Raw genomic sequence first — 27,702 nt, forward strand, 5'->3', positions numbered from 1 at the left:
AACGTGACATTACTACACTTGTACTAGCAAGTAAATAATCCGAAGCAACAAAACATCAAGTGATGAAGAAGATGTGGACCAGCAGGGAACACATGCATTGTTGCTGAGAACGCAAACTGGACACACACTTTGGAAAACTGGCATCTGAATGGAAACTGAGTATACACTAAGCATAGCACACAGTAATTACACTTTGGATTTTTAAAATGATTTAAAGGGTTATAGATTCACAATGCATGGTACAGCTATATTTATAACTGCTAAAATACAGTAGGCGAGTGAATACATGAGGAACATTCAACAGTGTACAATTAATGCATACTGAATTGAAATAAGATAAATACACAAACAAATCCACTCCCACCACCATCAAAACATGGGCTGGTTATAGCAGTACTTATTTATAATGTTGGAACTCAGGATACTATGGCAGCAAGTTGGAACTCAGGAGACTATGGCAGCAAGCGAATGTCAGAAGTCAACTACTCAAGCTATATTTCAGGTCAGCTGAAGCTACAACATGACTTACTATTATGAAAAAGAATCTATAAGGTCATAAATATAAACTTATACTAAATACACACCAATAAGTGAAAGAAGCCAATCTTAAAAGTATCTATACTGCATAATTCCAATACTATGATACTTCTAAAAGAGCACAATTACAAATTAAGTAAAAAGATCAGTTGATGGTTTACAGAGAGGGAGTGTGGGAATTGGGAGAGAGGAAAACAACGTAAAATATCAACACAAACCTAACACAGTGGTGATGTCCTACTAAAGTAGCTTCTACCACTCAAGTGATAAAATGACTCCTTCTGACATTCTTCTATACTCCTAGATCAGTGTCTTGCTTTGCCATCACCAGAGAAGATTTCCCCTGCAGCAGATGGCAGCAAATATACAGCGAGAGAGAGAGAGAGAGAGAGAGAGAGAGAGAGAGAGAGAGAGAGAGAGAGAGAAGAGAGACTCAGCCCTACATAGGATGATTTTATTAAATCACTTCCCCGAGAGTAGTTCAGGAAAACCCCATGGAAGAGAAGGCAGGAAGATTACAAGAGCCAGAGGGAATAGAATACACCAAGAAAACAAGGTCTTTTATATCAATATAATCAACGCTCTTATAATTTCACAGAAAGTGAAGCTGCAAGCACAGAGCCTGCACAGGACCTCTGCATATATATTATGGCTTCCAGTTTAGATTTTTTGGGGGATGGGGATTTTCAAGTGTGTTAACAAGTAAGTCTTTGACTCTTCTTTCTTCTTTCGGGCTCTTTTTCTTCTGTTTGTTAGTTTTATTAAACTTCTGTGTGAGATTTTTGTTTTACATTACTGGCTTGAGGAGGCAAACCAGTAAGAGGAAAGGGGTCTCAAAAGCATTCAAAGGACACAGAGACCCATAGATGTGAGGAGATCCTTGGTCCCATGAAGGCTGGACACCGAGTGTGGGGGAATTAGAGGCTGGGGAGGTGGGAGAGGGTGGTGCTGGCATATCCCCATAGAAGCAGGAGAAGGGGGGATGGGATAGGCGGTTTCTGGGTGGGGAGGTGGAAGAAGTAAGGGGATAACATCTGAAATGTAAATAAAATATCCAATAAAAAAATTAAAAAAAACAGAAGTCCCAATTTTTAACGATACAGAAAGTAACTGGATTTGGATAAGAGTAGAGGTGAAAAGGAATGGGGAGGAGTAGATAGAGGTGAAACTGTTATCAGAATACACTATGTGAGAAAAGAATCTATTTTTTTTTAATTAAAAAAAAATAGCTGCTTGTTTGTTGGGTTACACTGTGTGAAATTGTGTCTCTGTCCTTCCTCACCTACCTAAGACATTTTCTAATTGGCTTTAATAAAAGTCTGATGGCCAATTAGCTGGGCAGAAAGTGGAAAGTGGGACTTCCTGGGAAGGAGAAAGGAATTCTGGGAAGAAGGAGGAGGAACGCTTTCATCAGGAGACATGACATCACTACAGCAGAAGTAAGTCACTACAACCCTAAAAGATATAGATAGCCATGTGGCTAGATTATGCTAGGTAGTTAGCTTAGATGACCTCGTTGAGAGTCTGCCCAGCTAAGACCTAAGCTTTGAAATATTAAAAGTTCTCTTTGTGGTTAATTAGGGAGCTACCTGGTTAAGAAATAATTGCCACCATATTAATATTCATCATTAACTAATGTATACAGAATTTAACAATCATTTTATCTACTCATACTGAAAATAAAAATAAAGAAATTGTTATGGTCAAGAAAAGCACATGTGGCAGATAGACAGCAAATTTGTACTTTCCATTCAATTTCTTTGTAAAGTTAAATGACTGAACATAGACTCTATTTCAAAATAACCATGAACTTTTCAGATAAATGGATCTAGAAAAGACTATACGGAGCAAGATAACCCAAACCCAGAAAAACTATACCCATAAAGTGTCATTCATAAAGCACATTGCCAGAAATACACACCTGTACCATTTACTGAGAATGCAGGATGTAAATTCTCCAGGGACATGTATGAGGAGGTTTACAGAAGCATGTGTGCCTGCTATGCTGGGGGAGGGGGGTGTACATTTGGAATTAGAGATAAGATTCTAACAACAGTAAGGGTTACTGTTGTTGAAGAAGGCACTACAAGCCCAGCAGGTTTCTGACATGATTGCAATGTCTTTTTTGTAAAAGTTCCAAGAAACCCACATAATTTTGTTATTACCATACACAAATTTCGTTTCAGAGAACATACCAATGAATCTCATAGTGCATTGTAGAGCTATTAATTTAAAATTTGTCTGAAGCTCCTATAAAACATTAATGGTACATTCAAACTTTTTGATTTTCCAGACAAAGTATGTTATTTCATTCATTTCTAGTTTTATGTGTACAGTTTGGAGCTAAGTATGAATTTACATTTTATTTAGTCTGTATTATACATGCCTAATATCATATATATATATGTATATATATATACATATATATATATATATATATATATATGAATTTCTAATTTTCTTTATCAGACACAAGTTGGAGTTATCTGGGATGTCAAGCCTCAATTAGGAAAATGCCTCAATCAATTTGTCTGTAGGCAAGTGTGTGTGGTACTTTCTTGATTAATGGTTGAAGTGAGAGTGTCTAGCCCACCTGGGGCAATGCCACCCTAGAACAATGTTATTGGATTGCCTAAGAAAGCAAAATGAGTAAGCCAGGAAGAACAAACAAGCTATTAAGCACTGATCCATGTTTGCTTCTGTCTTCAGGTTCCTGCCTTGAGTCCCTACCCTGACTCACTCAGGGATAGAATGTAACCCAAAGTCGTAACATGAAATAAACCCCTTTTCTCACCAAGTAGCTTTTAGTAATAGTGTTCTATTTTACTTTATTCATTATTTTAGATGCTTATTTTTCTTTTGATAGGGAGGAAAAGTGGTTGTGGATTTGGGTGGGCAGGCATGTGAGGAGTATCTGGGAGGAGCTGAAGGAGGGAAAATTATAATCAGGACATATTGCATGAAAAAGTCTATTTAAATTAAAAACATAAAAAATAATTTATAACATAAAAAGAGCACTTATATTGCCATCACTGTTTAAATTCAAATATTTTCTTTAGCAACAAATAGTGTAATTATTCAGAGCTATCATCAGTAAATCACAATAAGTAGTATAAGAATTATAGTCTGGGGGCTGGCGAGATGGCTCAATGATTAAGAGGACTGATTGCTTTTCCCGAGGTCCTGAGTTCTATTCCCAGCAAGTATATGGTGGTTCACAACCATCTGTAATGGGATCCAATGCCCTCTTGTGGTGTGTCTGACCACAGCTACAGTGTTCTCATGTACATAAAATAAATAATTATTTAAAGGATCATAATCTTTGAACTTTAATCATTGTTATTTAAGTGAATTTCATATGAACTGCTTCAGCTTTTATTGAGCACTTTCTAGTTGTCAGAAATTTGTCTATGCAATGAAGACCTAGTTATGAGATTACAGAGTCCCAATCTTTAAGTAGCTTGTGAAAAATAATTACTTAACACATACTTCAGAGAAAATTTACCACAATAGATAAGTCCCAAAGATAGATATGTCAGTTTTAGGAGTAAAAAAAATGAAAAGATATAAAAGTGAAGCTCTTCTTTGTCAAATTACTCTTATTACTAATTGTGCTATGTGAAGCCACAGGAACTTTTGCAAATGGAGCCTAGTGTCTACTACATAAGGCAACTAACTGATCAGATCTACTTCCTAGACCAGTGGTTCTCAACCTTCCTATCAGTGAGACCCTTTAATACAGTTCTTTATGTTGTGGTGACCCAAAACCATAAAATTATTTTTGTTGCTACTTCATAAGTGTAATCCTGCTACATTTATGAATCATAATACAAATACCTCTGTTTCTTATGGTCTCAAGAAACCCCTATGAAAGGGTCATTTGACCCTCCCAGGGTTCGGAACCCACAGATTGAGAACCATCATTCTAGATCACTGCTGCTTTACACTACTTTGTATTTCTAAAAATATTTTATGTGAAAAAAAGAACTTCATGCGAAAACATAAATTTCAAAAACCATTGACCAGGTAACTAAATCTCAACGTGAAAATATTTGCTAAGTACCTCCATGAAATGCCTACTTATACTTTGACTTCACATGACTAAACTATATGCAAACACATTAAACACACAAGGAACAAACTGATGGTTCTGAATAACCCTGATCACAGTTTTTAGTTAAACTATAAATAAAGTTATATGCATCATTATTTTAGATTGTTTAGTATGGAATGACCTTTATTCAAGCTGACATTAGAGGAGTCTGAGAAAGATCTGGTATCCATTGATGTGCAAGTTAGAGATACTTTTTCATCCTTGAGAGGCATGTAAAATGAAACAAAATGAACAAGCAAACACATACACAACTATAATAAAATATGGTGAATGCATTTTTTTGGACACATGACTGGAGAAACTCTTCATGATTTGAGGAAAAACTTTACAGAATTCAAAGGTATCACTGAAGCTTTCAAAAAAATGCAACTGATAATTCCACCCAGCTACAAACATTATAAACCACAATAGTGGCCATCAGAGCAAGAAGTCCTGATGGCGCAACAGTAGCACTTATATCTTGGAGCCAACCGAGAGTCTTCTGAATGGGCTTCATGTTATTTCAGTAGGAGGGAAAGAATTCATGCCTAGTAATGTAAACCTACCCAACAGCCATGGTGAGGTCATAGACCCTAGAGAAGAACCTACTAGGGTCACTTTTCTAAACTAGTATAATTTTGAACTTCGTCCTAAAAATGTATCCTTATACTCACTGGTAAGTGTGGCACGCATCTGTCATTAAAGAAGCTTATTCTTGCAACAGGCCGACACTATTATAGAAAATCACAGCTTAGTCAAAATGGGAAGAATAAATGATTGTACCCAGGTCCCATTTATACATCTACAACATAGCTGCTCTACGGAAGGTTCAGGAAACATTGTGCAAAATAGGACAGAGAGATTGTTAAATCCAGAGAGAATCAAAAAATTCTGCTGTGAGATAGCATTTTCTATGAGAGCCAAGAAACCAACATCCACGGAGTCCTAACAATATGGTCACTTAAAAAAGATCCATCCAGTGACACCAGCAGTTGACACGCCAATATGGGTGGAGCAAAATCCAGACTCCTACTAGATACAGAGCTACAGATAATTAGTGGCTATGCAGAAGAGAGGGATAATAAGTCTTCCTTAAGGTTGAGCTTCCTAATAGGCTGCCTAATACCAACAGTCAGCCATAAAGGTAGCATACATATATGAGTAATAGTGAACTTCAGAGAATGCACGCATGTGTGTGTGTTTGTGTGTGTGCGTGTGTGTGAATAATAATTAAAGAGGAGGGGTTGTGAATTTGGAGAGTGGAAGAACACAAGAAAAGATGGAGGGGAAAGGAGGAATGCAAATGATGTAAAGGAGGGAGTCAAGTATGAAATTTTTAAAAAGAAAACAAAGTAACACCACCACCAAAACAAACTTATTGTAGAAAGCTGTACCATATTACCTACATTGTATTGATTTTACTTAAGTCTAACAAAAATTATAAATAGTAAAGTTTATTTTAGAGATAAAATGGAGTCCAAAGGTGGAGTAATTTGCTTATGATGATAGCATTGAGGCTGAAAGCCAGCTTTGTCCTTGTTTTAACTAACCATTTTCATAAACTGATGCCATCCTGCATCAGTTTTCTTGGCACCAACGTTATTTCCTAGACCTGATCTGATTAAGGGAATAGGCAGTGGAATGTAAGGCAGATTTCTTTCAGTCAAACAAAAACACAGGTAAGAAATTGTTTAAAAGTACAAAATTTTAAATATTCTAAAGCCAGCAAACCTTTTGGAAACTAAATGAGTATTCTCTTAGAAAGAATAAAAAGACTTATTAGAAAGAGCAATAACTGTGTAATTCACTAATACCAAACTGTTGCTATGAAAGTTCTCCAACAGATGTATGCAGAGTAACAGTGGTATACCATGGCTGGAGAGGTAGCATATGTAATTTACACAATTCATGGCAGGCTGAGCAGCCTTCCTGGCTAAAAACTAGGAGTTACGCTTGTTATGGGGAACTCTCAAGGGTACCGTGCAATCAGAGGTCACAATCGAGGCAACAGAAGCAATGTCACCATATCACAGAATGGGCCAATTCAGAGGGGGCTCATGACAGTCACTGAGGTCACAGCTTGTGTTAAATGGGAATATTCCCTGTATAGTTTTAGAATTGTCATCTGAACAAACAGGTCCAGGTCATCTATAGGTTACATCTGAGTTCTTTTCCTGGTATTTAATATTTACTTTCTTGTCTTAATCCCTCACAGTTTTTTATCTTACAACTGAAACTTTGTTTTGATCTAGTAGATGCATCAAGAATTTCTGTTGTCTAACCTGAACTCCCATAACCAAGCAAAACATTTAATTTCAATTTCTGTTTATGTCCCTTAATTGTGTCATGGTTATTTTTTCTGAAATGTTTTTAAAATTCTGTTACAGTGACAGGATATATATGATTTAAACCATACATTTTAGTGTTTTATACTTAATTACATTATACTTAATAAGAAAATAATTGTATACCTAATTTAAGAAGTTCAAAATTCATGTGTCATTCTACATGTCTTCTTAATAAGCAACTAAAATTAAAAAAAATTAGGAAAATCTATAAAATTTTTAAGTATTATTTAATATGTAGAAAAGATACCTGTAAAGTTGTTGAAATATTATGTAAGTTAAATAACAAAAATATAAGCAGAGTAGACTTGTCTTTAATTTTATATGAGACTTGTGTTGCATAATATAGGCTTATAATTTCTTAAAAACAATTTCAATGTATGAATTATTCCTATTATTTTTGAATGCCTATTTTTAAAGTTAATAGCAAATATTTAAAGTATCTACATTGTGCTACAGTTTTCACTATGTATACAGTTTTAACATCTAAAGTTATGTTTGTTATTTTGAATATGTATTATTATTTTTATATATAATTACCACAAGTAATGCTTAAGCAAGGTCATATTCTAGGGATTTCGTTTGTTTAAAAACTAATAAAGTCGTTCAATGAATAATTCTATTTGATAATGATTTCTATCTTGCTTTTGGATGTCTTTAAATTTACAATTTAAGCTGAAAATAGATGCACCCAACTCCATGCAGTAGTTCCCAATGAAGCTCACCACAAACCAAATTATGATATCTCAAATCATAATTTCTGATTATGATAGCAGCATTCAACTGAATAGAGGGAAACTATTTTCATAATGTTTCAGTTAGTGTATTACCAAAATGTGAATCATGGGAATAATGTGCCATGCTACATTCTAAAACACATTAGTAATCTTTATATTGAGTAGTTGTCTATTTTTAAAGCATTCTTTAGAATGTGCCAGAGGAAAAAAATGAGAATTTGTTGTCTGAGAAGTATGTGATCATTATCAAAAGTATACATTTCAGGTTACACAGTTTATTGTAAATGTCAATTTCAGTGACATCTTTCAATCTATACAATTTTCAAATCATACTTTAAGACATTTAGTTCTTTTATATTTTATTTCTATTATATTTTAAGTTATGACTTCATTATCTATACAAGGAAGAAAAATATCAACCCTATGTTAAACATAAAACTGTTATTTTAAGGAAACACTTCTTGACCTCATTAAAACAATTAACATTTCATAACATTTTACTTCACATCCAAGTTATAGAAAAGCAAAAAAAAAAATTATCAAAGCAAACCACAGTCAATTACATTTTCAGATCAGCAAAATGCACTTGTAAAAGTCTTCCTTCCCTTAATTCAATTGTCTAAGGTATTTTAACAGCTCGGAAGGGTGGTTAGACACATTCCTGCCTCCTCTGTGGCAGCAAAGAACTTTCTCTTTGTTTACCTTCTGTCTTTCCGTAGGTGCAGATGCTAATAGAGAAATAAAATTACATACATGCACGTGTCTATATCTATAGAAAATTAATTTTATTTTAGTATAATGTGTTTGTGCATATATTGATGAGTTATTATAACAGCACTATCGTCACATAGATGGCATTTTAAATTTTATATTCTGAATTACTTTAGTAGAAGGGAAATGAGAAACTGGACTCAAGTTCATACTTTAGAAATACCTGCTGATTTTTAATCCTCAAGAACAAGAGAACTAATGCCTGGACAGTCTTAAATACAGTCAGTATATAAAGGTTGCACACTTTATTTTTATACCCTCATATTTAAGAAATAATTTCTTTGCTTTCGAAAGATAGAATGTAGTGAAACTTCTTTCTGTAATTCTATGGTGTTTGATTTGTTTCTAAAATTATCTGGGTTTCGCACTCTTAGACCTGGGTCACAACCTTATTGAGGGACAGGAAATAGTTATCAGGTCACCCAGTGGTCAAATGAAAAAGGATTTGAAATGCTTGAGCAGTTCAAATAGTCCTCAGTGGACCCTATTCATTCAAGTGATTGACTTCTACACTGAAAATGTTGCAAATTCTTTCCTAGATCTAGTCAGCCTACACCTATATGGTTACTGCAAATTTAAGAAAAATATAGTATTAGCAGAATATAAGACTGTCAGCAAAAGCCTCATATGTTTACAAAACAAATGGCCACTGGAACTGGTGTGGATATTTTAATTAACAAGACTTAAGTTTAATTCTTTTGGTAGATTTGAGTAATAAAATTAGGGGTGGAAAAAATACAAAAGAAACTAAAATTATCTCTTTCTGTTATTTTTTTCTAAGTAGCTATCAAACTTTGTGGTAAACAAGCAGTACAGTTTATAATCAGACAGGATTTTTCCTGCACTCAAATGGTTAAGTTCATGTGCATGATAACTTCTCTTCTCTTTTTATATCTGCTTGATACTATTTCGAAGAAATATAATCTATTTCTGATGATGAAAAAGGGGGGACAGGAGGAGATTGTGAGATAGAGAATAAATATTTTAAAAGAATTACTCCATACTATTCAATTTCCCCAAAGTTCAAATCACTATTGACAATAGAAATCAGTATTTAAACAAGTAACCAGGGTTTTTAATACAATACAATTTCAGAGCTTTAAAATGTATTTTAAACTTATATGGCCAGGGAAGGAAGACAACCAAAATGTGACTGAACTCACTCATTTCTCAACATCTGCGTGCCTACAAGGCAGGGCTTGTGTACCTGAAGACTGTATGAAATAAAGGTGTGACATATTCACAAATCCATCTACCTATCATTCCAGAAACTAAAAATCAGCCGGGATGCTTTACTCCACAAAATTGAAGGCCAGCAGCCTTATCACTGACAGACAGAAGGTTGGAAAATTAAGCACAGATTTTATTTTTAAGTTTTATTTTATAATAAAAAAAAACAGGCCATAAAAACTATGTAACCAAAGCTGGAGTGTGGGCTCGAAGGCCCCTGCAGTCTTTTACAACTTTTCAGAGGCCGTGGTTGTGAACTGGGTTTGCACTCTACCAGCGGAGCAGATCTGACCCATGGAGAGCACTCTTTCAGATCAACACTGCCTCGGGCCTTTCTGCTTTCTCCAAGAAGTCTTACATTTCAGGCATCAAGTTGAATTTCTTCTGGAGATGATTAACCCAAACCCATGACAGATTTTTTCCAAGATATCCAACCCCTTATGTTTATTTTATCCTGGCTCTTTTTTGGATGTACTGGACACAAGTAACTTACTCATTTTACATGTTAAAGGGCTGGTGGAGAGCCATTAATTCCCTTAAAAATGAGAAAATATTTCAGTGTGCAGGGCTTTATTGTATGTGCTCACATTAGCTATAGGATTTTGGATTTTAAGAAAGATTTTTCTCCTCTACTATAGATTTAAAAAAAAAAAAAGAAACATTTCATTGCATCTCAAGATACAGATCTTACATGTTCGGGGAGGAGGGAATGCATTCTTGTGATGTATTAAAAGGCACAATGTTAGAAGGATCAGTTTCTGTTTCCGTAAGCTCAGTTTGTAGGGGGTTTCAACTAACCTAAATCTTGGCACTCACAATTTCAGTTAATAGTCAATGAAAACCTATAAGAGTCTATTCTCCGTGTGCTATATCAGCCAAGCCAGTCATTGTTTTTAGTCTTCAAGTTTTCTTCTTATCAGTGAGATGAGTAAGTCAGGTGCTCAATGTCATACTTGATGTGGAAGCTTTTAAATTTCAAAATGATTGCATGAATTTTTTTTAACATGGTTATTGCTTTTAAAAACAAGAGTTTCTTTTTGAAAAAATGAAACATTACAAAAGATGAGGTCATCAAAGCCTTTTGAGAACATATTAGGATCAGTGATTCCTACTGAAATAGAATTATAATCATAAATATTAGTTATTTAAAGTATTTTATATATTATAGTATTTAAATATATTAACTGTCAGCAAAGAGCAACTAATATTGTATTTATAACATATTATAAGAACTATTCTTAAACTTAGAGAATTGCACCATAGGAAAAATGTGTAAATTCCAGTTTAGCATTACATACTAAGAGAAAAATGTATTTTGTCAGATAGTAATATGTGTAGATGTATATCCGTGAAGACCAAGAAGAAATGGCACAATATGCGTTGGGGAAAGGCTCGAGTTTCCATATCACCACAAACAAAAGTCCACTTGGATATAAGCTTTCATATTGTTTAAAGTATCTTGCAACTTTGATTTAGCATTTGGGCTATGATAAAAAATTCTATCCACACACCAAATATAGCTTTGTTTCTTAAAATTTCTTAAAATTAATTTTAATTTTACTTATAGTAGAAATCCATCAAATAAATTTCCAAAGAGTATTTCACATAATGTTTCCCATTAAAGAGAAAAAAATCTCATATGAAGTTTATAGTTACAGATACAAGAACCATAACAGATAATTTTAGGCAACGTTCAGTGATTATTTCTCGTATTGATAAATATCTTTAAATTGTCTTAAAATGTTAAACTCTAGAATAATAAGAATTAAAAAAGATGTATTCACTGTATGTGCTGAGGAATTCTAGAAGTGTTAAGTTTTCTCTGTACTTGAATAAAAGGGCAATGCAAATTTTATCTTTGTAAAACATATATCAATATCTGAATCAACAAATTTAATCGCTAAGTGAAGGATAAAAACTAAGTTAATTTTTGTAATTAGATTTATTACTGGAATGTTTAGAGATATCAGATTCTTCTTTAGTTCATGCTCCAGTGGGCTACCTAAGTTCAGGACCTTGTACAGGGCAAGTAAAAGAAATAGCCAGGGACAGCATATAGGCTGGGGCGGTAGGTTAATTCCAGAAGTGTGACTGATTGTCTGATTGACATCACCTTGAAAAATTTGGATTAAAGTACCTTATTAAATTAATCCAGGTAAAATTTTAAAAAGAATGGATCACTGACTAGATTCAGCATCTTACCCACTCGCCAGAACCTGGAAAATTCTTTTACGTTCAAAATTAATTCACTATGCAGAATAATAAAAGGCTTACCACACAACAACCTACCTATGCAAACTATATCCAATATGAAATGTATCAAAATGTACACAGTTCCTATAATAGAATTAAATGTAAATATAATTTTGTTGCAGATGACTACTGGTTTTAATATTGGCAACAGCTAAATATGTTCCAGTACTTTATGTGTACTAATTCATTTGCTGAGCTCTGAATTATGTATTATTTTTCTAAAGTTTACCTATTTGAAAACTAGCAAGCAGACACAGAAATCCAGAGGAACAGAGGTTAGATTTAAATGTAAGTTGTCTTAGTCCACAGTCCAGCTTTTGAACTGTTAGGTGCTGTTAGATTTTTTACTTCTTAAAATAAAATCACAATGTTGATATATTTTGTAGATGGTAGTGAAGTTATAGGATAAAGCATAGGATCTTAAATTTTCCCCAAAACTTATATGGGATCTCTATAAAAAAACATTAATCACTTAGCTTTTTCTGACAGATGGGACACATATTGATTATATATTTAATTGTATTCTTTCAGATAATATTTGGAATTTTATAAAACGCTAAAACTGATGAAATCCTGAAGATGAAGCAATGATATTTGTACTAAAATTTTTAAGATGAACACCCTCACAGTTGGTTAGGCTCCACAAAGATATCATTGAATGAATTTAAAAGTTTGCTAAATAGACCTCAGGAGGCGAGACAGTACAATGTACAACTGAATGTGAACACCGAATGTGGTAGAAGTTTAAATTGGAACAGGCAAGCATCTGAGTTTTAGGAATAGCAATTGGCAGGAAGAGTATTTCTAAGGAACCAATTTTAATTTGAAGTCAGAAATGCAGTTTAACCCATCAAGCAGTTCTTCAGTGTCTAGTATAGATGAATCCAGTGCCCACTAGTGGTGGGAGGAAACAGACATATGACCCACATTTAACCCCCGAATTTGAAAAGACTAACCATCTAGACAAGACAGATAATAACATAGTCACAGGGCAGTAAAGAAACGAGAGTGGGGCCTGGGAGAACTAGAAATGTCTGAGAGATAAAATGATATGCATTTGAATCATGAAAAGTAAGGACAATTGACATTGGAAAATTGAGAAGGGTATTGCAGATAAAAGCAATGGCATGAAAGTATGAGGATGAGAACTTTATATATGTATATATCGTTATAATTTATGTAAACCATATGTATATAACAAGTTTTTTTAATATTTGCAGAAATGTTGAGCTTTGATATTCTCAGGATTTATTTGGAAGATGAGGAAGAATATTATGAAGTCAAAATGCAAAGGGAGTTTCGAAACAGGAAAGCAAGAAAGTTACATCCTATAAAGACTTGGGATTTTTACTAGAGGAAATGAATGGGCTTTAAGCAATTTTCACTGATATTCATCAGAAGGCAAAATTATGGTTTAATAGAGCAGATGTGGTAGGCTGGCATTTGATCCTAGCACTTAGGAGGCTGAGGCAGGAAGATTATGTGAAATCAGACTAGGTTACATAGTGACACGTTGTCTCAAAGGAAACAAAGAAAGGGAAATGGAGAGAATAAAACTAGAATTATGGCTTAAAAGAACATAGCAGAAGAACTATGGATAACAGTTTTTGCAAGACACATTGTAGATTTTAGAATGATGACAAGCTATTTCAAAATGAAGGGATATGAGGGGCAGTGCTTATATTTAAGATATGAGGTTTAAAAACAAGGAATGACTCAATATTCTGGCAAAAGGTAAATGAATGATTAACAGTCCTTTTAACAAAGATGTAATACAATTAATCAATCAGATGTGGAGTTCGGAAAGACACTTCACAGTAGAAATATTAAAGGCAGAAGATGACTATAGAGGGTGCCACTGTGATCACCTATGACCATAAGTTTTGGGAAAGAATTGCCTTCCTGTCAGGATCCCCACATACAATCTTTCATTTCATATTGTATCCAAAGCAGGGTGCTTTCCTCATGAGTTTTGCATGTGGGCTGTCTTCCATGGAATCACCTGTGAGTGTCAGGTCCCTAGTATCACGTTTCTGGTGGTGGACATAAGAAGGGACATAGAAGGGACATTAAGAAGGGACATAGTAGGAAGCTGGATGTCACTGAGCTGTTGTTGAGAACAATGTATGGATGGATTGATGCTTTCTTTCTGAATTGATTTATTCTCTAGGAGTTGGTTGTTACAAAAATAGAATTGGCCATTTCTCGCTTTGGATGCCCTCTGTCTCTGTAAGTTCTTATCTTCACACACCTCCCACTACACCATGCTATCACCTGTCAGGAGGATCTCAGTGGAAGCTGAAGAGGTGATAAAACATCGGACTTTCAACCTCCAATGGTTTGATTTGAATAAATGTCTTTGCTTAGTAACTTCCAAGTATTAAGGTGTGTGTGTGTGTGTGTGTGTGTGTGTGTGTGTGCACGCACGTGCTTTGGTTTCTGTTATAGAGCCATAAATTCTCAGAACTGAAGCAAAGACAAATACTTAATCGTGGACAGGAAAGATTAATTATCACCATAAATGGTACAACTAAATGAGACATCATTTACTAAGTGAGAAGTAATCTTATAGATAAATGTGAGGGTGATAATTATATATATATATATATATATATATATATATATATATATATATATATATCACTCTCCACAGTGATAACTGTGTATTATGCCTAGTGATGACCTTACACCATGTATGCACTATGAGTGACATTTTACAGTTTTCTTCAATAGATGCATGCAAAATGAACAGACTGCCCCATCTCCATGCCTCCTCTTCTCTCCATAAGTTCTACAGTAACTTCTACAATTGCCATCATCTTTAGTTCTCACCATTTGTCCCCCCAAATCACATAATAGAAAACTTATTATTTCATTTTTTTTTGCTTAAAATTTTATAATGCCTTTTGGTTTTGGAATACAGAATCACAAATATCAAGGTATACTACACAAGTTGGGTTAGCATTGTCTTGCCCCTGCCATGTTATCTAGTTGCATTTCAAGCTTTCTCCTACTTCTATAGTGTTTATTTTGGTTTCTTGAATGGCCTCACCAACACCTACTTTTAAGGTCCACGTCATTATTCAGATTATTCATGTTACACAATTCTTGCCTTTCTCTATTTACACTCAACCTTTCAATTCTATTCAAATGGTCATTTCTTCCCTAAACCTTTGCACTAGCTTCCTGTTGGGTTTTCATTACCTTTCTTCCAAAGAATATTATTCAGCTGTGTTTACATACACTGAGATAATATTTACCATATATTACACTCCCAATTTTCTGTTTGTCATTGGCCAAATAGACAACTGCGTCCCTCACAATCTGTGTTTACTTCATTTAATAGTTCTCGGTCCAAATTCTCTTGCATGATAACAATGTCAAAGTGGCTTTTCAATGAATGTGTTCATGGAATAAATAGGTTGAGTGTTTCCCCAGCCCCTACATTTTAAGGGCTAATTCATTTTAATTTTTAAAAAATGATTCTGCTTAATTTACTGATGACTTTATGTGGTACATATTATCTGTTTTAGAATATTATTGGTAAAACAAATTACATTTTGAAAAGTAGTCTAATTAAATCTATTTAAAAATCTCTGCTTGGGACTGCTCCCCCGCCCACACACAGCTCTCATTCTTAACAATTAGAAATATAAAAGAATAAAGGGAGTGTAAAACAAAAAAAAATATTTGATTCATAAATAAGAAATCAAATTGAAGTCTTTCATAGATATTTGTAAGAGAGATAATTCTTTGAGAACCCTATGACCTACCTTATTTCCAAAATCGAGTTTTCACTAATTTCCCATCATAAGAAACGTGGTAATATTTGCATTAACTTATGTATATATTCCTGTGTGCTTTAACTCTCTCTAGAGAAATACTAAGGCATTGGAGGTGTGGCTGTTGTGTCACAATTGCATCAGTAGGTGGCAGAGAGGAGAGAGGCTATGTCTACATTCTGTGTTCTGACCTGTGAACATCTGCATGATTAGTAGCCTGGCATTCCTCCAAACAATAGTAAGCCTGAGATGACTACCAGTCCAGCACCATGGGGCCCAGTCAGAGAGCTAGCCTGAGTTGACCACAAGTCTACTGCCATGCAGGCCTTGCGGGGAGGCAGATAATGCCAGAGATTACTCTGCTCAGTGCCATAATGCATAAGCAGGGTGTTGTACTCCTGAGACCACGCCTGAGATGACCCCAGACACTCCAAGACCCCTGAGCACCACTAAGAAAAGCAAGTAAGTGGGTGATAAATGGACAAGAAAGAGAAAATAAAGATGTGGGCACAATGAAGAGAGGCAGAACTGGAGTTTCAAGGGTAGTGAGAAACAGTCTGATGTGAGTAGCTGGTGATATCACTTAGGACCATGGTTGGGTCCTGGCTTGTACTGCCACCAGAGGTTATGTCTATGTCCGTGTCATTGCAGTAGCCGAGGATTGTTACCCTCCCACACATACACCACCACATCTCTGATCTGTGCTGCCATCTAGAGACATGTTGGTGTCTGAAGGCTGTGTAGAACTGGCCCCACCCCTCAAGTGGACATCATGGGATAGCTAGTCCTAGAAGGTAAGAACAAGAGAGTGAACCCCACCCCTAACCATCTGCAGTAACCAAAAGAAAAGGCCCTACATATTGCAAGAGTTGCAGGTGAGCAGGCCTGAGGATGTGAACATGAAAGAACTGACCCTGTCACTCATCTCCTGAGTGGTGACATGGAGTAAATAGAGATGTCCTCCTCCCCTTCCCCCTTTACTAACCTGAACCCTGTAGGAGAGGTGACCCTGAAGTCATGAAAGCCAGAAAGCTGGCCCTGCCGTTCACCAGAAGCAGCACTGGAAAGACCGGGTCCTGCACTTCCCCTAAACAGCACAATAGAGCTGACTGGGTTTTTGGGAAGCCTTAGGGCATGAGTGTGGGAGAGTTAGTCCTATGACTTCTCTGCAGTGTGGTGACATAAAGAATGGAAAGATAGATACCTCGCATGCTGCTTGCCACTTACTGCAGTTAGGAGATCTGGCCCCAAAGTCATCTAAGTGAGAGAGCTGTCCTTGCCACTTGCCCACTACAGCACATGGGAGAGGCCCTACTCTTCACCTCGAAAGATAGAAGATCTGGCCTTGGATGTAGGTGTTGCAGGTGAGCCTACCCCAAAGGGCATGACTGTAAGAGAACCCTCCCTGCCTCATTTCTGCTGCATCACAGAGGTAGAGATTCACTTACTTCCCTTTTGCCCTCAGGAGGTGGGAAAGCTGGCCCCAAGAAGACCATGGGAGCAAGAGAGCTGTCCCTCCCCCTCACCTTCTGCATCACTCTAGAAGAGCAGGCCATGCACTTCACATGAGTAGCACAGTAGAGCGGTGCCTGGATGTGGAGGTTGCAGATGAGCTGGCCCTGTGTCTTGTGTGCTATGAAGTAGTGCAGATGAGAGAGAGACATCCTTCTTCTTTTCCTCATCCCTTGCCACCTATGGCAGACAGGAGAGCTAGCCTGGGGTCATGAGAGTAGGAAAAATGGCCATATCCCCCTACCAGCTACACTCAAGCGAGTAGCCCCTGCACCCTGCCTGGGCACAGGGCACAGCTAACCCTGGTTGCAGGCATTACTTGTGAGCAGCCCTGACAGTGTGAAAGCCAGAGAGCCAGAAGATTGACCAGCTCAAATATATCTCAGAGCCAGATCCAGGGCTTTGTATCAGCTCAGCCCAACATCTACCCCATCTCTCAACTGCTGGAGTGCACAACGGAACTATTCCTACAAATCCAAAACTACAGGATCATCATGACACAGGTGAACAACAGGATATCTGAGAGGAGTTCCAGGGAAGTTCTAGTATCAATAGAGTTGCAGAAATCAGAAGCCTCATACCAGACCAGGTAGTCACTGCAATGAACATTTGCAAGCAAAGAAGTGTGGTCAGAGTATACTGTGGGACACACTATGACAAACTATAGCTTCCACAATGAGGATTTTCCCTTCTGGTGAGGTGGGGGGAGGCTGCGACGGTAGAGGTTGGGTATAGGGGGAGAGAGAGATGTGTGGCATTGGGGTGCATGGTCTAAAATCCACAAAATCAATGAAAAAGTGTGTGTGTGTGCGTGTGTATGTGTGTGTTTATATATGTATGGAATGGAAATCAGTACAGCACTACCAATTTCCATCTTCCTCGTCCTGAATTTAAATTCAGTAAAACAACTATATTCAATGATATTAATAATTTTTATTATTTATCAAATACGTCCTGATTTCATTCACAATCTATAATTAAGGTAGATTGTTACTTTATTATATACTAAGACTCTGCAGTTGCTTCTCCTTTGCCCATCTTTAAAAGCTAATATTTATCTTTCAGCACCTTTGTACAAGACGATTGCTAAACCTTGGGAGAAGTGCTTTTGTGTTCCATTTAAAGCTGAGAACTCCACAATTTCATATTTTTCTGTTTGTTGACCAATTGTGGTTCTTTGAATTAATCATTATCTACCACAAGAAAGGACTCTATGATTTAGTGTGTGTGTTGTGTGTGTGTGTGTGTGTTTCTGTGCCATAAAAATAATAATTACAAAAAGAGGTCATAAACTAGAGAGAAAGTAAGGGGACTATGGAGGTTTTGGAAGGAGAAAATATGGTGTTCAACTGAGGAAAAGGGAAGGGAGCAAGTGATGTAAATTTATATTAATCAAAAATGAAATGAAAAAAGTCTTCTTTAATTAGGTGAAACATGTATTAACACACCAGAATAAAGATAAGAACTTAGGGGGTCATGTTAGCAGAATAATATATTTAAGCTCTCCTCGATGGAGAATTATCAGCCCTGTGTTTCAGACACAGTTAACAGTATCAGGCATAAATTGTCACTTGTATATTAATTAGGCTTTAAATCTAATCAGGAAATAGTTGGTTTCTTCCCACGGTGTTCTTAATACTATTTCACCAGTAGGTATATCTTGCCAGGCTAATTGTCACTGTAGCTTATATGATTCATAGTTGAATGGGACTATTCAATACTTTTCTCCCCAACCACCATCCATAGGCAGTTACAGCACTGGGATGGAAAGATGGCTCAGTAGTTAAGAGCACTGACTGTTCTTCCAGAGGTCCTGATTTCAATTCCCAGCAACCACATGGTGGCTCACAACCATCAGTAATAGGCATCCTATGCCATCATGAAAGAAAGAAATAATTTTTTAAAAAAGAAAAAGAAATAAAGAAAAAGTACCATGAACAAGAACAGTAGAGATCAAGCTACTAGGTCTGTTTCATCTTAATTTTTTTTCTACATCCATCATTCAAATGTGTGGTATGTTCAATAATAATATATTACCATTAAGTAGTACTAGAGCATAATTAAGAGCAATGACATACTACCTAATGTTTTGGGAAAGAATTTGATGGGAATGATCAACAACTTGACAAGTGGTGACCCATCCTGAGCACTGGAAATTGAATTAGATAAACAGTGGTATCTCACAGAGGAACTGCTATTGTCCCTTCCCCCATGTTATAGGTTAAATTGATTTATATTCCTTGACATATGTATACATAAATATGTTAAAAAGCTTGGATAGTAGGGGATCCCCATATGGAATTTTCAAAAGTCTTTAGTGTTAGTTATCCTTCCTCATAATACATTCTCAACCCTTTGAACCTTGAATAAACCTTACTGTTCAACTCTGGCTCCTTTTTGTGGTTTGAGATGTGAGTTCTCAGCTGTTCCTGCTGCCATGTCTTCAAGCTACCAACACACTCTTCACCTCACTGGAAATTTTGGCCTAATTACATGCTTTGTTTTTAAAGTTTCCCTTGTCATACTGATGTATCAAAGCAATAGAAAATAGACTAACACAGAAGTTAACCAGGAAGTGAGCTATAAGTGTAACAAGTCTGGCCAAGTTTCAAGTTGGTGGTTTTCTCTCTCTTCTCTCTTCTTCTCTCTTCTCTCTTCTCTCTTCTCTCTTCTCTCTTCTCTCTTCTCTCTTCTCTCTTCTCTCTTCTCTCTTCTCTCTCTCTCTCTCTCTCTCTCTCTCTCTCTCTCTGTGTGTGTGTGTGTGTGTGTGTGTATGTCTGTGTGTGTGTGTATACAGGTAGAAAACATTGGGATTTTGAACTAGAATAACACTTGAATGTTGTAGGTGGAGCTTAATGTGACATCCTAGTAGAAACTTAGAAGACAATTATTAGAGCTGTATAGAATGGGAAGTCTTTTCACAGTTATATTTTACTTACTGGTACCAACTTATATCCTAGTTGCTTTTAAATTGTTGTGGTAAAAACATACAGCAGGAAAAACTTGGCTAAAACCATTATTATGATATTTTGATAAAGAATGTGTGATTCCTTTCTACCCTTGCCCTGAGAATTTGCTTGAGTCTAAATGAAAATAACATACTCATATCTTTGGCTGAGGAGATTTCAATCCTAATGCTGACTTTGTTGCATGGCGAATATTAAATACTCAAGTGCTCATTTACAATGAACAAGAGTAAGGGAGACAAAAACATCAACAATAACAAAACCTAAAATATATATACAGTAGAGAAAAATAGTACCAGAGAATTTAGTGATGAAGCCAAGCTAGGAGAGGCCTGATTCACAATAGAATAAAGGAAAGCATGTCCTCAGGCAAGCAAAATGATATCCAGGTATGATTTAGACTTGTGAAAAGAAAATGCCTAAGAAAATTGCTGCTCCTGAAAAAAACAACATATGAAAGCTGCTATAAATATGATTCCAAGAAGTGGGATTCTATCTCAATCAAGCAGAAGAACTTGGCAGTGTCATCAGTTCATTGTTATCACTGTCAGTGCCTCTTGATTTCTGATAATTTTTTCTAGCTGAAACCTCCTAGACTATGGTTCTGCTTTAGATATTTTCTGTCAGGTTTCTTTTTAATTTTGTATTTGTGATGTTTTCTGAAATGTCTTAAATGCTAACTTCTGTAACTATTTTCTATACAATAATTTTATGGTGCTGTATTTTGATTTCAAGAGACATATTTTTCTTTAGCTGACTTTTCTCTTTCTAATTGAGGCATCTCAAATTAATTTCTGAATATAATATTATTTTATATCTATGAAACTATTCATGGCATTTAAAAAATTTCCCCCTACTATAGCACTTGATTGTTAATGTACTTTTTTATATATTCATGTTATAAATTTTGTTTAAAAGTTTGAATTTTGCCAGCAACACTCTCAGATACACAGACAGACACACATAGACACACACATGGATACACACACACTCACACACAAGGGTAAGGACTTTTGTTAGAGAACGTCAATTTAAGATGACCCACCTAAGTCTTGGCAATCCCTGATGTTAATAGTAGGCTGGCTCCACATATAGATAAAAGTCTCTAGGATTTCTGCTACACTCTCTTGCCTGGACAGTAAACAGTGTCTTGAACTAAATTTGTATCCACATAAAAATCTCTCTATTGAAACCTTACCAATATAATGGTGTTTAGAATGAGCTCTCTATGGATGTAATTTGTGTTAGATGAGTTTATAGTATTAGTTAGTATTCTGATGTTATGTTAAAACCACACAATCCAAAGCAACATAAGAATTTAGTTTGCTTAGAGTTGCAGAGTGCTAAGAGTCTATCAATAACAAAGACAGACACTATCTCAGAGTAAAAGGATGGGAAAAGGTCTTCGAAGCAAAGGGTTCATGAAACAAGCTGGAGTTGCCATCCTAATACCCAGTAAAATAGACTTTCAACCATAAGTTATCAAGTGTGATGAGGAAGGACACTTCATATTCATCAAAGTGAAATCTACCAAGAGAAAGCCTCAATTCTGAACATCTATGCCCCAAATGCAAGAGCTCCCACATTCATAAAAGAAACTTTACTAAAGCTCAAAACACACATTGAACCTTTCGCAATAATAGTGGGAGACATCAACACCCCACTCTCACCAATGGACAGGTCATTGAAACAGAAACTAAACAGAGACACAATGAAACTAATAGAGGTTATGAACCAAATTGATTTAACAGATATCTACAGAACATTTCACCCTAAAACAAAAGAATACACCTTGTTCTCAGCACCTCATGGTACCTTCTCCAGTCCTACAGTTGGTCACAGAACAACCCTCAACTGATACAAGAAGACTGAAATAATCTCATGCACCTTATCAGATCATCATGGCCTAAGGCTGGTCATCAATAAGATCAAAAACAAAAGGAAGCCCACATACATGTGCAAACTGAACAATTCTCTACTCAATGATAACTTGGTCAGGGAAGAAATAAAAAAAGAAATTAAAGACTTTCTAGAATTTAATGAAAATGTTGAAATATCATACCCAAACTTATGAAACACAACGAAATCAGTGCTAAGAGGAAAATTCATAGCACTAAGTACCCTGGTAAGGAAACTGGAGAGATCTTACACCTGAGAGCTCTAGAACAAAGAGAAGCAAACTCACCAGAGGAGTAGACAGCAGGAAATAGTCAAACTCAAAGCCGAAATCAACAAAATAGAAACAAAGAGAACAATACAAAGAATCAACAAAACCAAAAGCTGGCTCTTTGAGAGAATCAACAAGATAGATAACCTCCTAGCCAAACTAACTAAAGGGACCAGGGTCCAAATTAACAAAATGAGAAATGAAAAGGGAGACATAGCAACAGGGAGCAAATTCAAAAGATCATCAGATCTATCTATAAAACCAAACTAAAAAAATCTAGATATAAATGGATGGTTTTCAAGACAGATACTATATACCAAAGTTACATTAACTTTGGTAAACTATCTAAACAGGCCCATATCACACAAGAAAATAGAAAAAGTCATTAAAAACCTCCCAACTAAGAAAAGCTTAGGGCCAGATGGATTTAATGCAGAATTCTACAAGACCTTCAAAAAAGACTTAATACCAATATTCCTCAAACTATTCCACAAAATAGAAACAGAAAGAACACTACCTAAATCATTCTGTGAAGCTATAATTACTCTGACACCTAAGCCACACAAGGACCCACCCCAAAATGAGATCTTCAGACCAATCTCACTTATGGATATTGATGCAAAAATACTCAATAAAATTCTTGCAAACCAAATCCAAGAACACATTAAAATCATAGTTCACCAAGATCAAGTAGGCTTCACCCCAGGGATGCAAAGTTGGTTCAATATATGAAAATTTGTTAACATAATCCACTATATAAATAAACCCAAAGGAAAAGAAATCACATGATCACCTCTTAGATGAAAAAAAAAATTTGACGAAATACAACAACCCTTCATGTTAAAAGTATTGGAAAGATCAAGAATTCAAGGCCCATACCTAAACATAATGATAGCAATTTATAGGAAACCAACAGCCAATATAAAATTAAATGGAGACATATTTGAGGCAATCCCACTAAAATTGGGACAAGACAAAAATGTCCTCTTTCCCCATATCTATTCAATATACTACTCGAAGTGCTAGCTAGAACAATATGACAACAAAAGGGGGATACAAATTGTCAAAGAAGAAATAAAGCTATTACTATTTGTAAATGATATGATACTATACATAAGTGACCCCAAATTTGACCAGAGAACTTCTCTAAATGATAAACATCTTTAGCAAAGTAGTCAGATATAAAATTAACTCAAATAAATCAGTAGCTTTCCTTTATACAAATAATTAACAAGCTGAGAAAAAAATCAGGGAAACAACTCCCTTTACAATATCCACAAAAAATATGAAATATCTTGGGATAACTCTTATCAAACAAGCGAAGGACCTGTATGACAATAACTTCAAGTCTCTCAAGAAAGAAATCAAAGAACTCAGAAAATGGAGAGATCGCCCATGCTCATAGATTGGCAGAATTAAAATAGTAAAAATGGCCATCCTATCAAAGGCAATCTACAGATTCAATGCAATCCCATCAAAATCCTGACACACTTCTTCGAAGACATGGAAAGAGCAATTCTCAAATTCATCTGGAAAGGCAAAAAACTCAGAATAGTGAAAACAACTCTTAACAATAATAGAATGGCTAGAGAAATCACCATCCCTGACCTCAACCTCTACTACAGAGCAATGGTGATAAAAACTGCATGGTATTGGTACAGAGACAGACACATTGTTCAATGAAATAGAATTGAAGACCCAGAAATAAAACCACACACTTATGCATACTTGATCTTTGACAAAGAAGCCACAAATATACAATAGAAAAAAAGTATCTTTCACAAGTGGTGCTCGTCTATCTGGCTGTCTGTATGTAGAAAAAATGAAAATAGACCCATATTTGTCACCTTGCACAAAGCTCAAGTCCAAGTGGATCAAGGACCTCAACATAAAACCAGATACATTGAATCTAACAGAAGAGAAAGTGGGAAAGAGCCTTGATCTCATTGGCACAGGGGGAAATTTCATAAACAGAACTCCAATGGTTCATGTTCTAAGACCAAGGATTGATAGACTTTATGAAACTGGAAAACTTCTGTAAGGTAAAGACATAGTCAATAAGACAAATCAGCAACTTACAGGTTGGGAAAAAAATCTTTACTAACCCTACATCTGATAGAGGACTAATATCCAATATATAAAGGGAATTTAAAAAGCTAACCATCAAAAAACCAAATACCCCAATCAAAACGTGGGGGATAGAAGTAAACCAAGAATTCACAACAGAGGAATTTCAAATGGCTAAGAAGCACCTAAAGAAATGTTGTAACTCCTTAGTGATCAGAGAAATGCAAATCAAAAAGATCCTGAGATTCCATCTTACACCAATCAGAATGGCTAATATCAAAACTTCAGGTGACAACACATGTTGGCAAGAATGTGCAGAAAGAGAAATACACCTCTATTGCTAGTGGGATTGCAAACTGGTACAACCGCTTTGGAAGTCAATCTGGAGGTTCCTCAGAAAATTGGAAATAGATACACCTGAAGACTCAACAATACTCTTGGGAATATAACCAAAAAATGCCCCCCATGACACAGGGGCAAGTATTTCACTATGTTCATAGTGGCCTTATTTGTGATAGTAAGAAGCTGGAAACAACCCAGATGTCTCACAACAGAAGAATGGATGCAGACAATGTGGTTCATTTACACAATGGAATACTACTCAGCTATTAAGAATGAGGACACACTGAGTTTTGCAGGCAAATGGAGCACTAGAAAATACCATCCTGAGTGAGGTAACTCAGACAAAACAGGACATGCATGGTATGGACTTAGTAATAAGTAGATATTAGACCCTACAGAAGATCCAAGATACAGTCCACAGAACTCAAAAAGTCAAAGAGCTTTAGTTCCCAAGTTAGGATGCCCCAGTCCCACTTGGGAGGGAGGGAGAAGAAAACATTAACAAGTGGGGATGGAAGAAAGGACCTGGGAGGGAAAGTTAAGGGGGGGGAGAGGGGAATCTGATATGGTATTGGGTGAGGAAAAAGTCCTGAAGGCCAGCAGAAAGAATAGAAGCATGAACCTTGGGAGGTAGGAGATCGGGGGGACCCTCTAGAATGTACCAGAGACCTGGGAGGTGAGAGACTCTTAGGACTCAAAGGGAGGGACCTTAGATGAAATCCATGACAGTAGGGAGAGGGAACTTATAGAACCCACCTCTAGCAGCAAGACAGGGCACCAAGTGAGGGAGGGGGTTGCCATCCCACAGTCAAAACTCTGACCCATAATTGTTCCTGTCTGAAAGAACGACAGGGATAGAAATCTAGAGGAGCCTGGGGAAAAGAGGATCCAGTGACAGCCTGAAAGTGAGATCCAGCTCAAAGGAAAGTCCCAAGGCCTGACACTATTACTGAGGCTATGGTGTGCTCACAAAAAAGGGGGGGGGGGACCTATCATGACTACCCTCCAAAAGGCCCAAAAGCAGCTGAAAGAATCAGATGCAGATATTTTAATCCAACCAATGGACAGAAGCTTCTGAGCCCTATTGTTGAATTGGGGAAAGGATGAAAGAAGCTGAGGAGGAGGGCAACCCTCTAGGAGGACCAGCAGTCTCAATTAACCTGGACCCCCGAGATCTCTAAAACATTGGACCATCAACTAGGCAGCATCCACCAGATGATATGTGTCCCCTAACACACACACACACACACAGCAGAGGACTGCCGGGTCTGGGTTCAGTCAGAGAAGATATACCTAACCCTAGAGAGACTGGAGGTCCCAGGGAGTTTAGAAGTCTGGTTGGGTGGGTGGTGGGTGGTGAGGAGTGGAGTCAACCTTGTGGAGACAGTGGGTACGGAGGAGGTATGGGATGTAGAACAACTGGAGGGTAGTCTGGGTTGGGGGAATAAAATCTGGAGTATAAATAAGTAAATAAAAGATGAAAAAAGAAAGAAGGAAGGAAGGAAGGGAGGGAGGGAGGAAGGAAGGAAGGAAGGAAGGAAGGAAGGAAGGAAGGAAGGAAGGAAGGAAGGAAGAAAAAGAAAGAGTCCATCAAGGTAAGGAAGTACATAAACAAGCTACAGGCCTGTTGGCTGGTTGAGGAGGCTACGAGCTTTATCATCAAATGTAATCATCAAAAAAGTGATAGCATGCAGTAAGTGGGTGAGAATGAATATTAAAGCCACTCTCTGTGACATTCTTCCTCCAGCAAGGCTCTATCTCCCAAGGATTCCACCTTTCTTCAAATACTACCAACTAGAAGAAAATTATGCAAATACCTGACCATATGGGGCACAATTCTCCTTAAAACAATCCCAGCCATGAAGGTAGGATCCTCAGTGGGTCTTTCCCATACTTGTCTCTTTCTCCTCTCTTTTTATCTCCCTACCTCCTCTGTCCCATTCTTTTCTCACTTACCCAAGAAGGCAGCTGTTTGGAAAGCAGAAAGAAAGCCATTGCTAGGAACTGAAGTGGCTAGAGTCTTAACCTTGAACTTTTAGTATATAGACTTATGGAAAATAAAATTCTGCTAAGAAACTTGGTTTTTGAAAGTATTCTCATATGCACCCTGTAGCTTGAGATTTGATGTGCATGTCTATGTTTCCATCTAGTGTTACCAAAGTGATAAGGGTATCAATAAAGCTTAGTGTTCTTGAGTTCAAACACTGTTTATTCATAGTTAAAGTCAGCAAGACAAATTAAAATATAGTTCAATATCCAAGAGTATGCAACTGTTAACTTTTTTATTATAATCCTTTCTTCAATTCTTTCTTTTCTACTAGTTCAGCAAAAAATTATAAACCAATTATAATGCTAATTCATTTTTAATTCCTTGCATATAAATGTTTTTCACTTATATCTAGTCTAAAGATAATGACAATTTTTAGTTTCTTGGATCAAGAAAGTTTATCATGAGAATTACAGTATTTATTAGGATAAAAAATATGTGGAACAATGCATTATACAAACTGTAAATGACTAAAAATGATGAGAGTATTATATATTTATTATATTGTAATATGTTACAGACAAAACATTATTAGAAATATTATGGAAATGCAGTGAGTAACGGCTCAAGGAAGTGTGCCTAAATGATTGATTTTTGAGAGAACATAAGGAAGGTAAGTGAAAGAATCTTCTGATATTGTCATAAAACAGGCATGTTAATCAGTGGAATGAAATTGAAGACCCAGATATAGATCTATACATCTATGGACACCTGAGTTTTGATAAAATATACAATAGAAAAAAGAAAGCATTTTCAACAAGTGGTGCTAGTCTAACTAGATGTCTGCATGTAGAAAATCACAAAGAGATTCATATCTAGTACCCTGCACAAAACTCAAGTCTAAATGGATCCA

General features: G+C 36.3%; 1 protein-coding gene and 1 pseudogene across 6 annotated transcripts in view; one reads left to right on the plus strand and one right to left on the minus strand.

Annotated features, from left to right (window-relative positions):
• The window catches only part of Lrriq1 (leucine rich repeats and IQ motif containing 1), a 192,531-nt gene that overhangs the window by 63,676 nt on the left and 101,153 nt on the right, over positions 1-27,702 (minus strand). The window lies entirely within an intron of this gene.
• Positions 15,832-15,973, plus strand: LOC143436541 (small nucleolar RNA SNORA17; annotated as a pseudogene).

Source organism: Arvicanthis niloticus, chromosome 22, assembly GCF_011762505.2.
Source record: "Arvicanthis niloticus isolate mArvNil1 chromosome 22, mArvNil1.pat.X, whole genome shotgun sequence".
In the NCBI taxonomy this organism is placed as follows: Eukaryota; Metazoa; Chordata; class Mammalia; order Rodentia; family Muridae; genus Arvicanthis; species Arvicanthis niloticus.